At 40.8% G+C, this 15,235-nt stretch overlaps 1 protein-coding gene across 1 annotated transcript in view; it reads left to right on the top strand.

Annotated features, from left to right (window-relative positions):
* GPAT3 (glycerol-3-phosphate acyltransferase 3) overlaps positions 1 to 15,235 on the top strand; it is a 59,440-nt gene that overhangs the window by 23,147 nt on the left and 21,058 nt on the right. The gene's annotated exons all lie outside the window — the stretch shown is intronic.

The raw sequence follows: 15,235 nt of genomic DNA, 5'->3' as shown, positions 1-15,235 counted from the left end.
CCGTCCACCTCTGCGTCCTGCTAGTTGTCGCAGTGCTTCTTTGTGCTGCGCAGATCTGTTACAATGCAGGTGTTTCTGGTTTTTGACCGAAGATGACGTATAGTAATCAACTATATCCAGTGGTCCTTTCCGTTGATTATTTAGAAAGTTTCGTCTTTTTTAGCAAGAAATTTCGTTTTATGAGTGCAAATAGTTCAATTGTAGTTCTAGGCCTGGTGCTGTTCAAGTACGCTGCAGGGAGCACCTGGGTGGTTAAACCAGTGGTTAAACGTCTGCCTTCGGCTCAGGTCATGATTCCAGGTGGTAAACTAATGTCTGTGAGGAGATACACATATTTCCTTCAGTTTGTGACTCATATTTTTTTTCTTTGCTTATCCTGCTTATTACGATGCAGGGGTTTTTCATTTCTGTGTAGTCAAATTTATGAATATTTTCTTTCCATAGTGTCTGGATTTTGAGTTTTTTAGCAGAAAGATTTTCCTTTGACCAAGTTTTAAGGGAATTCTCCAATGTCGTCTTTGATTAGTTTTGTGTTTTTTAAAATATTTAAATCTTTGATTCTTTTATTCTAGTGTGTTTGTCCAGATGGCTATCCAGTTGTGGAAAAACCCAGTTAAAACATTCATCTGTGCAGAACTGATTTGTAGGACACCCTTGATTTCCTGTGTTTGTTCGGATCGATTTCTGTACTTTGTATTTTGTTCCCTATGTTTACTTACCTTCTTATATACCATCAAGTGTTTTTTTTTTTAATTTTCCAAAAGTTTTAGTTTAAATTCAACCAGCTAATATATATTACATCATAGTTTCAGATGTGGTGTTCCATAATTTATCAGTTGCATGTAACATGCAGTGCCCATCACATCACGTGCCCTCCTGATTGCCCATCATCCAGTTACCACCCCTCCACTCTCCTCCCCTCCAGCATCCCTCAGTTTTTTTCCTATAGGTAAGTGTCTCTTATGGTTTTCTCTCTCTCTGATGACTTCCCATCCAGTTTTCTCTCCCTTCCCTATGATCTCTGCTCTGTTTCTTATATCCCACATATGAGTGAAACCATATAATAGTCTTTCTCTGATTGAGATATTTCTCCAAATGATTTTAAAATCAAAACTTTTCTGATGGCCATCATGTTGTTTTAATCATTGTTTAGGGATTTAATAGATGTAAAAGGTTGTTTTAATATCCAGTAGGGATTATTGTCCTCATTGCTTTTCCTCCATAGAACCTTCCTGCTCATTCTGGCCTGCTGTTTTCCCACACGATCGTGAGATACAGCTTGTGCACGATCCGGAGGAAATGCAACTCTTTATTTTTATTGGACTCGTGTAAATTGTATAAATTTTCTGAGAGCAGCTTGACATTATCTAGGTTGAGTAAGACTCTACAAGGACATTATGTCTTTCCCTTTGTTTAGGTGATCTTTTCTATCCCTCAGGAATGTTTTAAAGTTTTTCTCAGATAAGTTTTGTGTACTTCCTCTTAAAATCATATTTCTGGTTGCTATTGTACATGGAGGGGCTTCTTTCATCGTATCTTCTGATTGTTGTTTGTGTATTGAAAAACTTGATTTCTTTTCTGTTCATCCGTTCATACAAATTCTTATTTAACTTCTAGCTAGTTAACAGCCAGTGCAGGAGTAGTTTCAGGAGTAGAATTTCGTGACTCATTTACATATACCGCCTGTGCGCACCACGGTCAGTGCCTTCCGTAATACCCGTCACCTATTGTGGCCCGTCCCCCCATCTCCCCTCTGGTGACCGTAAGGTTGTCCCCTGTAGTTAGTGTCTGTTTCTTGGTTTGTCTCTCATTTTTTCCTCCTATGTTCATTTGTTTTGTTTCTTAAAGTCCACATATGAATGAAATCTCATGGTATTTGATTTATTTATTGATTTATTTCACTTAGGATGATGTTCTCTAGCTCTGTCCATGTCCTTGCAAATGGCAAGATTTCATTCTTTTCTGTGGCTGAGTAATATTCCATTGTGTGTATACCACATCTTCTTTATCCATTCATCAGTCGATGGACATTTGGGCTCTTTCCATAGTTTGGCTATTGTTGATAATGCTGCTGTAAACATTGGGGTGCATGTACCCATTCAAATCTGTATTTTTGTATCCTTTGGGTAAATACCCAGTAGCATAATTGCTGGGTCATAGCGTAGCTCTACTTTCAACTTTTTGAGGAAACTCCATGCTGTTTTCCAGAGTGGTTGCACCAGCTTGCATTCCCACCAACAGTGGAGGAGGGTTCCCCTTTCTCCGCATCCTCGCCAGCATCTGTCATTTCCTGGCTTGTTAATTTTAGCCATTCTGACTGGTGTGAGGTGGTATCTCATTGTGGTTTTGATCTGTATTTCCCTGATGATGAGTGATGTTGAGCATCTTTTCATGTGCATATTGGCCATCTGGAGGTCTTTGGAAAAATTCCCATTCATGCGCATTTCTTGACTGGATTATTTGTTTTTTGATAAGTTCTTTATAGATTTTGGATAGTAACCCTTTACCAGATGTGTCGTTTGCAAATATCTTCTCCCATTCTGTAGCCTACTTTCCCTTTTTTTTTTAAGATTTTATTTATTTATTTGACAGACAGAAATCACAAGTAGGCAGAGAGGCAGGCAGAGAGAGGAGGAAGCAGGCTCCCTGCTGAGCAGAGAGCCCGATGTGGGTCTCAACCCAGGACCCTGGGATCATGACCTGAGCTGAAGGCAGAGGCTTTAACCCACTGAGCCCCCCAGGAGCCCCAGGTTTTTTGTTTTTTTTTTTGATGATTTTATTTATTTGACAGAGAGGAGAGCGCATAAGCAGGGGGAGTGGCAGAGGGAGAAGCAGGCTCCCCGTTGAGCAGGCAGCCTGATGTAGGCCTCGATCCCAGGACCCCAGGAACCATGACCTCAGATGAAGGCAGACCCAATCAATTGAGCCACCCAGGCACCTCCTACCTTTTAGTTTTGTTGACTGTTTCCTTGGCTGTGCAGAAGCTTTTTATCTTGAAGAAGCCCCAGTACATTTTTGTATTTCTGTGGTGTTAGTTGTTGTTTCTCTCTCCTGTTTGTGATTTTTACTTGGGTCCTTCCTCTTTTCTTTTTGATTAGTCTGGCTAGGGGTTTATCAGTTTTATTAATGTTTTCAAAGAACCAGCTCCTGGTTTCATTGATCTGTTCTGTTGTTTTTTTAGTTTCTATAGCATTGATTTCTGATCTAATCCTTATGATTTCTCTTCTTCTGCTGGCTTTAGGCTTCATTTGTTGTTCTTTTTCCAGCTCCTTTAGGTGTAAGGTAGGTCGTGTATTTGAGATTTTTCTTGCTTCTTGAGGAAGGTCTGTATTGCTACACCTCCCTCTTAGGACTGCCTTGCTGCATCCCAAAGGTTCTGGACTGTCGTGTTTTCACTTTCATTTGCTTCCAGGTGTTCTTTAATTTCTTCTTTAATTTCCTGGTTGACCCATTCGTTCTTTAGTGGGATGTTCTTTAACCTCCGTATACTTACGGTCTTTCTGAATTTTTTCTTGTGGTTGACTTCTAGTTTCATGGCGTTGTGGTTAGAAAATATGCATGGCATGATCTCAGTCTTTTTGTGCTTGTTGAGGCCTGATTTGTGACCCAGTATGTGATCTGTTCTGGAGAATGTTCCTTGTGCCCTTGAAAAGAATGTGTACTCTGCCAGTTTAGGATGAAATGTTCTGAATATATCTGTTAGGTCCCGACGCGGGGCTCGATCCCGGGATCCTGAGATCATGACCTGAGCCAAAGGCAGAGGCTTAACCCACTGAGCCACCCAGGTGCCCCCTTATTTTACTTTTATTAATTGGATTAATTGATAGGGTACATAGGTACTTAAAACAAACTTTACCCTTTTTATGTTAAAAGAAAAGAAATAGAATTAAAAAGTTGAATGTCTCTTAAATGTGCCAACTGGGGAAGCATGGCCAGGGGTGCATGAAGAGTTTCATAACTAATGCTTTTTTTTTCCCGAACGAGGCAATCATGACCGAGTACCTCTTAGGAAATCAAAGAAGATGCTAAGCCAACATTTATTTTGAGCACATTTCATATATATGACAAGTCATGAGAGTTGTACTGATTTTACCCTCTTTTCTTTTTATGGACCTAGTATATGGCATGTAATAATTTAGTTTTTCTAAAGCAGTTCTGCTGCTATAGGGACACCTTCTATGTAGTGAATTTTTTCATTTTGCTTGCATTCACAGTTTTTTGTTTTTCTCTTCAATCTTGCACTTTTAAAATTAAAGAAACTTCAGACCTTAAAACAACAGCCAAAAGATGAGCCAACAGCAACCCTCTAAGGAGTATATTGCTGTTTGGGCATCCAGTAGATAGCATATTATCAATAGTAAGTGCAATTAAGCAGAAAGATGTTAGTGTGTGTCTGTGAACGCCCAGTGTTCTAATACTTATTGGTAATAACTTGGTTCTCTCATCTTAAGTTTTTATCCTTCTTTTTTATTAAAAAAAACCTTTTTTAAAAAGAGTTTATTTACTTATTTGAGAGACAGAGACAGTGAGAGAGAGGGAGAGAGAGAGAGCGAGCACGAGCAGGGAGGAGAGGGAGACGCAGGCTCCCTGCGAGCAGGAACGGGACAGAGGACTTGATCCCAGGACCCTGAGATCATGATCTGAGCTGAAGGCAGACACTTAACCGACTGAGCCACTCAGGCACCCCAAATATTTCTCCTTCTAAATCGATTTAATTTACAAGGTGAATGCTTTATCACAGATGTATTACTTATAGCAACAAAATGACAATATGACTCAGAGGTGAGGGCAAATGCAGGTTTTGTGGGTGCCTGAAGCTTATACAATTTGGAGATCCTCTTTAGGTAAAAGAATATACAGAATTAGGTGTGGGACCTTGGAAGGAGCCGTGCAGGTGAGGAGATGGAAGATGAACTGTATTGGCTTCATGGTCAATCTGTCTTTGTCTCAGCGACCTTGAACTCAAACCTAGAGTCATGGGTGAGGGTGTCACAGGCTGTTGGGACCAAAAGAGATAGAAGGTGTTTCCTAAAAATCTTGGCCACATCAAGAGTGATTATGCTTTCTAAACCTTGACTGACCTGCAAGAGACACGGGGCAGCTGATTGTGCCTGGGGAGAACGCGAGGAGCAACAACGCCGGTGGGATGTGCGCTGAGGTCACAGAGTCCCGGGTTGGACGGAAGAGCCGCCTCAGACCGCTCCGACCCAGAGGAATGACGGAACTGGGGAGGGAGTGTCCAGTGGGCTGCTGCCCAGTGGCTGCTTTTTGTTGGGCTTAGCATGGGAAGGTACAGAGACCCAATCAGATGTGTTCCAGGCGCTGAAAGATTCCTGCCCTCGTTAAAAAAGAAAGAAAGAAGAAAAGTGATGTGGGTTACAATGATCCGGGAAGGATGAGGAAGTGTAAATAAGTTAGTGACAAGTGCGTCTCCAGATTAATGCTAGATGCGGGCCACGCACAGTGTCTCCTAGATCAGTGTTCCATTCCCTCCCTCACAGGCAGGAGAGACACTGGTCAGAACTGTTACTCAGCTCTTTTTTTAGCGAGGGGAACTGGACTGACGTGGAGGCGAAGGGAAGGTGTCATATCTTTGCAGCCTGTCAAAGGGCAGGCGCTGGACAGAGCAGTGTGGAATTTGAAGCTTTAGGATATGAGGAAGCAGTCGGCGTTGGAGTAGCAGAGTTGGTTTCAAAACCTCGTTCTCTTCCTTATTGTTTTTGTGGCCCCTGGAAAGTTACTCAACCCTACTGAGCCTTAGTTTCCTCATCTGTAAAATGGGGGTAACAGACAAAACCTCATAGGATTCGGGGGATTATTTAAGTGTAGGTGTTAAGGGTTTAGCACAGTCTGGCATCAGAAAACATTCAATAAATGTCAGTTGTCTTCTAGTTTAGAATGGGAAATCTAAAAATATTTATGGAAAAAAAGTGCTATGATTTCCTAGAGCCTCTGATTGGGATTATAGCTACAAATTGTGGCAACTCTTAAATGTAACATGTTTCTGATTTTGAAAATGCACAGCTATCAAGTGTTCAGCTAGATGTATTTTTGGGTATTTATAGACCTGCCGAAGAATCTGTCATAATTCCCCTAAAGAACACAGCCCAGGTCTCAAAAATCTCTCAAGCCCCTGCCCAGGTGTAGTACTCATCCCTTGGACCCTGCTGTCATCCTTCAGTCTTTCTATTTTTGAAATTCGCATAAATGCAATCAGAGGGTATGTGCTCTTTTGTACCTGTTTTTTCACAAAGTATCATATTCATGAGATTTCTCCATGTTGTGTGATTCAGTGAATTTTTTAAATTGCTGTGGAATTCCTTTATTGAAATACATCATTTGTTTAATTCGTTGTCATGTTGATCGACATTTGGGTTGTTTGCAGTTTTTAGCCCTTAAGAATAAAGCCCCGTGACCATTGTCCTGAGCCCATTTGCTTGTTTTTTGCTAGAGGACAATACCTGGGGCCATTGAAAGTCATAGGGTAGGCGAGTGTATGCTTAGCAGTATGAGAAACTGCTAACTGGTGATCCAAAATGAGTCGTACACTCAGAGTAATGCGTGAGTTTGTCTAGCCGCTGCCTGTCTTCCTCAACACTCTGCAGTTTGGGCCTTTTAAATGATGGGCATTTGGGCCGGTATGTTAGTCGTATGTCATTTTGGTTTTAAAAAAATAGCACTTGTAAGTTCTTTTCTCTCACTCTGTAATATAGTACATATACTTTATCGAAAAAGGAGACATTGTAGATATATAAATAAGAACATTAAAAATCACCCATATCAAATTTTGTTATGCAGAAAAGACCTAATTTTCTTGAGTGTCATTAGGTTAGAAGTATTTTTTTTTAAAGATTTTATTTATTTATTTGACACAGAGAGAGAGAGATCACAAGTAGACAGAGAGAGAGGGGGAAGCAGGTTCCCTGCTGAGTGGAGAACCCCATGTGGGGCCCGATCCTAGGACCCTGAGATCATGACCTGAGCTGAAGGCAGTGACTTAACCCACTGAGCCACCCAGGTGCCCCAGGTTAGAAGTGTTTTTGAACATATGTGTGTAACTACAACCCCAAAGGATTGTGCTTATCTCCTTGAAGCTACCCTGTGCTTAAGAACTAATATTTTGATGTATTTCCTTATGTTTTTTTTTTAATCCATCATGTGTATTTTTTAAAATGTAGTTGGCATTCTAGTGCAGCAGATCTGGGGCTGGGCTCTGGTGCTGCTTATAGGTTCCAAAGATATTTCTGATGTGCAGCCGTGCTTGAGTTCAGCTCCCTTTCCCTCCGTTCTGTTTAGTGCCCGGCTATCTCTCTGTTGTGGCTGACTGACCGATTAAGTGAACGAATGCTTTGGATTTGGGTGAGGAAATTGATTTCCAGCTAAACTGACTTTGCAAATGAGTTTCTGAAATGGATTTTTTAAAAATATAGCATTCAGGTTTTATTTATTTATTTATTTTATTTGACAGAGAGAAATCACAACTAGGCAGAGAGGCAGGCAGAGAGAGGAGGAAGCAGGCTCCTTGCGGAGCAGAGAGCCCGATGTGGGGCTCTATCCCAGGACCCTGGGATCATGACCTGAGCCGAAGGCAGAGGCTTTTACCCACTGAGCCACCCAGGCGCCCCTATAGCATTCATTTTTAAGAAGTAACAAGAATAGTACAATTAATCTCTTTGTACTCGTCACCCAATTCAACAAGAATTCACACCATCTATCCTTTTTTTTCAGTTTTTCCTTTGTGGAAGTATTTTTTTATTAACATCTAATGTATTATTTGCCCAGGGGTACGGGTCTGTGATTCAACAGTCTTACACAGCTCACAGCACTCACCGCAGCACGTGCCCTCCCCAGTGTCCGTCCTCCAGCCACCGTCTCCCTCGCCACCCCCAGCAACCCTCAGTTTGTTTCCTGAGGTTAAGAGTCTCTTGTGGCTTGTCTGTGGAAGTATTTTTTAGATAAATTTTAATTACAGATGCAGTATGTGAGCAACTTAGAAAATTAGAGAATAGAGGTAAGCAATCAAACACCATGTTCTCACCTTAATGTGTATCCTTTTATGGAAACACTTTAAAAACTAATCCTAGATACTATGCCATTTTACCTCCAAGTACCTCAGTGTATACATCGTGAAAAACTGACTTTTGTTTTAACGATTTTATTTTTATTTATTTATTTGACAGAGAGAGAGATCACAAGTAGGCAGAGAGGCAGGCAGAGAGAGGGGGGAAGCAGGCTTCTCGCTGAGCAGATGTGGGGCTCAGACCTGAGTCACCCAGGCACCCCCTGACTTTTGTTTTTAATAAAACCCTGACACCATTATTACACTTAGCTAAGTTAATAATAATAAACGGGATTTTTAAAAAAGTACTTAGGAAGGAGAGCAGCGATAATCAGGAGCACAAAGGATTCTCTGGGAAATGAGCATAGTCAAATTTACGTGCTAGAGATTATGACTTGACTAATGGCCCGGGGAATTTTCTGCACATGGTATATCCAGAGCTTAGCCTTGCAGCATTACAGCCACATTTGTGTGGGAAATGTGACCGGAAAAGGGCCGGAAAGCTGTGCGGTCAGGGAACTATGTAGTTACCTGTAGTTACCATCTGTGTGATGACTGATGGACAGGAACAGGGACAGAGACTCCTGGTTTGAGGCTCTGTCCCAGGCCCTTAGTTGTGCCAATTGTGTCAAGACCTTCCAGTCTTTAACTACAGCCCCGCGATGGCCTGAATGTAGGTCTTGGTCCCCTGGAGCTTGACAGCGAGTATGTCTGTCCTCCCCACCCCCACCCCGGCCCCAGGCAGCTCATCCTCACAACTGCTTCGCCTTCATCTCTGCTTTAAGCACACTGAGGGTCAGGAAGGACACGGCGCGTGGTCAGGGTGGACCAGAGACCCTCAGCCGAGCGCCTCACACCAGGAAAAGGCCTTCACTACCAGTAGTTGGTGCCCCCACCCCTTGCTTAGGGGGATATGAACTTTTGTGTTGTTAATAATGGAAGTATTTATTTAATCCTATAGTGGATAAATGACCGATACAGGGGATTCGCAGATACTGTCTCTTCCGATTCTCTTTTTTTAAATTTGGTAAGAACACTGAACATGAGATTTATCCTTTTAACAAGACTTTTTTTTTTAAAAAGATTTTATTTATTTATTTGGCAGAGAGAGACACAGTGAGAGAGAGGATACAAGCAGGGGGTTGTGGGAGAGGGAGAAGCAGGCGTCCTGCGGAGCAGAGAGCTGGAGGCGGGGCTCGATCCCAGGACCTGAGCTGGGGGCAGACGCTTAACCAACTGAGCCACCCAGGCACCCCTTTTAACAAATTTTTAAGTACTTAATACAATATCATTACCTATAGGCAACATTGTACAGCAGTTTGCAAGTAAACTTTTTAAAAATTGAAACTTAACACACACAGGTAAGAGTGTAAAATTAAAAAGGTACAACTTAATGGTTTTTCCCAAAGCCAACTTACTCATGTGCCTCTCATTTTGATCAAGAAACCGAACATTACCAGAACCCCTGAAAGTTCCCCCAAATATCCCCTTTAAGTCACTGCAGGACGAGGAAGTGTATTTTTGTTAATTTCAAACCAGATTTAATTAAAAAATTTCTGGTAGAAACAGTGCTAAAGATTTCTATTTCATGGACTGCTACTATATGATCACCTACGTTTCAGGGTTAGTTGGGTTTATGACCGAATGGGCTTGGAGCTGAAACAGACTAATTCAATCAGTTTCCAGGAGAGAGTGTGTTTGAACTCTGAGCTTCTAACTTTTGGAATAGAGCGCATTGGCAGGTTAAGGATCTGCTCCTCTATATAAAGCCTATTGTATACACTTTAGATCTGTAGTGGACCCTGATTTTCCCTAACGGCTGACCTCGAAAGCGTGATTTCCATCTGGAGGACGGCAGAACTACCGTGATTTCTAAATGAGCCGTCCTTCCGAGAGTTCACTCGGCTAATTTAGAGTTAATTATATTTGAAATGGTTTAAACGTCAGCCTCCATTTTTTTTAACTTTCATAGCTAGTGTTATTGATGTACCATGACTTGCTAAAGGCATAGGGCACAGGGCAGCTTGTGTAATTAATCTCTCATATTAGAAAGAGATAGTTTTTCTCATTTTATTTCCATCCAAGCATGGACCTTGTCAGGTTCACCAGAGCATTCGTTATGAGGACAAAGTTCAAATGTTTATGGCTTTACTATTTTGAAGCTGACTTAGGAAACAAAAGGAAATGCTTCCTAGAGTCAGGGTTTTATCAATTCCAGAAATGTGGATCGCTCTGAAGGATCAGGACTAATTCGTTACTGATAAAACTAGATTTCCTTAGTGACCATAAAAACTGGTATCAAAATTGTGTCTGTGCCAGTTAAATCTGATATGTATTTACATCTATATTTTGAAAACTCTTAGTTTACTTAGGAACATTTCTTGGTGCCAAAAGAAATACTTCCTCTTTTTCTTTCTAACCTTTACTTTGAGGCCTGAATCATAGTGACTGTATATTGACTGAATGAAGTTTTTTTTTTTTTTTCTCTCAGAAGGTACGCTTAGGGCAAATTGAATCAGTAAGTCCAACCCTCAGTGGCCAGTCTAGTTAGGGAGGGAAGTGATATTATGTATTGGGCAGTGCTTCTTTTGACATCAAATTTTATAATAATACCTGCTTTCAGATTTTGTGTACGTTATGGAAGAGTTTCTAAGCTGGTAACTGCTCTCTGACGATACAGATTTTCGTCTTAGGAACGATTGTCAGTTCCATGCCACCTTTTGTTGTTGTTTCTATAAAGTTTTATTTATTAAACAACTTAGTTTAATAAATAAAACTTCATAGAAACAATCAAATTCTTCTGTGTATTGTTCCCTGATTTCCCCCTGAAAGTACTACTCTGATTTTCATGTTTATTATTTTTGTGCATATTTTCATGTTCCCCATACATGTACGTATCTTAACACATAGTACTCATTGTTTTGCATTATTCCGGCCCTGTAAAAATATCACCGTCACATATCGTTCTGAGTCGTTTGCTCATCATGATGTTTGCAAATTACCCAAGTTGGTCAATGTTCCAGGTAATTTCTTTTAGCTCTTGTGTGGCCCTGGATGTATCCATCTCTTTCTCATACGAGCTTCCCTTTGTTTTTTTATTTATTTTTATTGAGGTACTGTTACAGCATGCTGGTTTTAAGTGTACAACATAATGGTTTGGTATTGCTATGTATTTCTGTATATCCATCTCTCTAATGTACCTTGACATTGCTGTTGCAAACAATGTGGCAAATTTTTCTTATGTATGTCTACTTTTGCATAGTTTTATAAGAACTTATGGAGTGTAACGGAAAAGCTCTTTTTTTTTTTAAAAGATTTTATTTATTTATTTGACAGAGATCACAAGTAGGCAGAGAGGCAGGCAGAGAGAGGGGGAAGCAGGCTCCCTGCTGAGCAGAGAGCCCGATGCGGGACTCGATCCCAGGACCCTGAGATCATGACCTGAGCCGAAGACAGAGGCTTAACCCACTGAGCCACCCAGGCGCCCCCGGAAAAGCTCTTTTAAAGATGGAATGGAAATAATAAATGGGGAAGGAGTGAGAAAATGCCATTTAAAAGAAACACAGTGGGGCGCCTGGGTGTCTCAGCCGGTCAGGCATCTGCCTTCTGCTCAGGTCATGTTTCTGGGGTCCTGGGATCGAGCCCTGCCAGCCCCGCCTTAGGTTCTCTGCTCAGTGGAGACTGTGCTTCTTCCTCTCTCTCGGCCTCTCCCCCTGTACTCTCTTTCTCTCTCAAATGAATAAATAAAATCTTGAAAAGAAAAAAAGACACATGGGGCACCTGGGTGGCTCAGTCGTTGAGCATCTGCCTTCAGCTCATGTCGTGATCCCAGTGGATCCTGGCTGGATCCTGGGATCGAGCCCCACGTCGGGCGCCCTGCTCAGCAGGGAGTCTGCTTCTCCCTCTCCCGCTCCCCCTGCTTGTGTTCCCTCTCTCTCTGGCTTGTTCTCTCTGTCAAATAAATAATTAAAATCTTTAAAATTCCTAAAACAAAAGACGCATAGTACCAATTTATTCAGGTAGGAATCATGGAAGCTGCTAATGTCATTGGGTGAGGATTTGAGGAGCAGAATATTTCCTTAGTCTCAAGGTATCTCTCCTTCACAGATACTTACAGACAGTAATTCTCCACTTACTGATCAAGCAGAGAAAGATAGTAACTTTACAGTGGAGAAATAACTGCCTTAAACCAACCAAAGTTAAATGTCATCAGTCACGGGACAGACCAGTCCCATGTTCCCAACGCGACTAGGGAGAAGGACACATCGTTTACATAGTACTCCTGCCCAGAGTATACAGCCTGTGTCTAATCACGAGGGGACATCAGACCAACCCAAATTAAGAAACATTCTTCAAAGTAAATGGCTTGTCCTCTTAAAAAATGCCAATGTCTTTTTTCCCTTATTTATTATTTAAATTCAGTTAATTAACATATAACATATTATTAGTTTAAAATGTCAATGTCTTAAAAAACAAAGAAAGGCCCAGGAACTTTTTCATATAATTAGGAGACTACAGAGATGACGTGTAAATTAATGTATGATCCTTGGTTGAATCCTGGGCCAGAAAAAAAGTGGTATGAAGGCCATTACTGGGACCACTGTCGAAATTTGAATAAGGTCTGTACGTTCGATACTAGTTTTGCAGTAATGTCCACTTTCCTGATTTTGACAATTTCATTGTGATTAAGTAAGTAAAACCTTGTGTCTTGAGGAAATCAGTGCTGAAGTATTTAGGGGCAAAGGGCATGATGTCTACAATTTATTCTCAAGTGGTTTTGAAAAAAGTGTCATTTTATACATCCGGGGCTAGCACAATAAAGCAAATGTGACAACGTGTTGGCAGTTCAGGAATCTGGATGAAGTGAACTCCCATTGCACCTTTTCTGTGTATTTGAAGTTACTGAACAAACATCTTCCCGAGCTATCCCTAGAAGTAGAATTGCTGGGTCTTGGGCTATGAATATCTTTACGTTTACTAGATGGTTCCAGATTAATTGTTTTCCAGTGCGGTCATACTAGTTACATTTCAATTGGCCAAATTTTCACTAGCACTTGATAGGACTCAATTTAAAATTTCCTCAGTCTTTATCGTATGAAATAGTATTTCATTGTTGTTTTGTTTGTGTTTCTCTGCTGATAGGGAAGTTGAACATCTTTTAAAATGTGTAGTCATTAAGGGGGGCCTTACTCTTTTTTTTTAAAAGATTTTATTTATTTACTTGACAGACAGAGAGATCACAAGTAGGCAGAGAGGCAGGCAGAGAGAGAGGAAGGGAAGCAGGCTCCCGCTGAGCAGAGAGCCCGATGTGGGGCTCAATCCCAGGATCCTGGGATCACGACCTGAGCCGAAGGCAAAGGCTTTAACCCACTGAGCCACCCAGGCACCCCAAGGCAGGGCTTAGTCTTTTTATGAATTGTTTGCCATACATACCTTTTTTTACGTCTTCTTTTTTTTTTTGTATATCTTAATATATTGTAGAAATTAATCCTTTGTTGATTAGAGACATTAAAGTCACCCACATACCTTTGAAAGAGGCTTAACAAAAATCTAAAATTGAGTTCTATTTTATTTGAGTTACACAGAATTAAGTAGGTCGGGGGCAGAGAGAATATTGCACATCAGGTGGGTGGGTGCTGGGGGCCGGCCCCGTTGAAATGTCTCTTCTCTTCTGGCTCAGTTGAATGACGAGGTGCAGCTTGAACTGGCATTCTTCTCTCTCACCCCTCCGAAAAATCTTAATTTTAGAAAGACTGTCCACTGTCTCCAGTGTATTTCATTCTGAGATTTGCTAAACAATTTGTTCTTCCCTCCCCTTCTAGACTTAAGAAACCCCACAAAACCCTGTATATTGCTAAATAATGAAACTCTTGCGCTGAACGTTGACCAGTGCTTGGATTGAGTAACCTGCTGGGAGGTATCGCCGCTGTCCGCAGAGCAAGAGGGTGGATGGGTAGTGACGCCTGGTTCACCCTCTAATGGGAATCAGATCCTTTTGAGAGGGTGAGGAAAGGTTAAACCACTTAGACTTGATGACAGAAAAAGATAATCTAATCATTCAAGAGCTTATTTTTTTGTTCTAATTCTTATGGTGATAAGGTATTAGATTTGCATGTGGGTAAAAACAAACAGGCAAAAACTACCAAAAAAACCCAAAAGTAAAATCGTGAAACTTTAGCCCCATAAAGAAACTAGTAATTTTCCCACCTCCAGTTTTATAAAGGAGGACACCAAGTTAGGTGACCCATAGAATGATGCAGAGTCTTAGAGCTGGCGACTGTCCTAAACAGAACTTGATGCTGGACTCCGGGTCCTCTTTACTTTCTTTTCTCATGACCATGATGCTCTTCCTTCAGGAGAAATGATGTATGACCACCTCCCCTTCTATGGATGTGTGTACATGTTCTCCAGGGGATAGGTAATACAGCACTTTCCACTCTCCTCACTGATTTCTTAGTACACTGCAAAGTGAGGAACTCAGAGGGGATCTTCTTTTAGGGAATTTAATATCTTAATCTCCACCTCAAAAGGAAAGGCTTTTCTAATTCAGGAGGTAAATTCCTTTGCAACACACCCCAGAGCAAAGATTGGACAGTTACATCATTGTATACATAGCTGCTCTTTATTTACAGATCCTCTCATCTATGATTCTTATTTAGTAGTCAGAACTGGGTGGCAGTGATCATTTTTTCCAATTTACAAAATTTATGCTACTTTAAAAATCTTTGAATTATTTTCTTTATGGGGAAGATAATAACAGCATAAAGAGGAAAATCTAATCATATTGCCCAGAGTTAACCACTTAATGTGGGCTTCTTGACATTTTTTTTATGTGTATCTATTTCCTAAAGTTAATTAAACTATAGTTTTAGATCCTGCGTTTTTCTTTTTCACTTAACATTAAGGTATTAACTAAAGTATTTATTAGATGCATTGTGTCATGTTGTCTGGATCGATTTTAACGGAAAATGCTACAGTGAATATTTTTGCCTAGATTTCTGATTATTTTCCTGGGTTAGATTCCTAAAATTGGAATCACTGCATCATCAGCGAACCTGTTTTTAGTCTCTTCATGTGAAAGGGATTTTGACAAACTTGCTACTAATTCTAGTTCCATGTTCACACAAATTGAGTATGAATTTACTTATTTGTGTCATTAAACTTTTATCACTAAAC

The sequence above is a fragment of the Meles meles genome, chromosome 2 (assembly GCF_922984935.1).
Source record: "Meles meles chromosome 2, mMelMel3.1 paternal haplotype, whole genome shotgun sequence".
NCBI classification, from domain to species: Eukaryota; Metazoa; Chordata; class Mammalia; order Carnivora; family Mustelidae; genus Meles; species Meles meles.
Note: the sequence above shows the minus strand (reverse complement) of the source record. Positions and strands in the feature narration are given on the sequence as shown.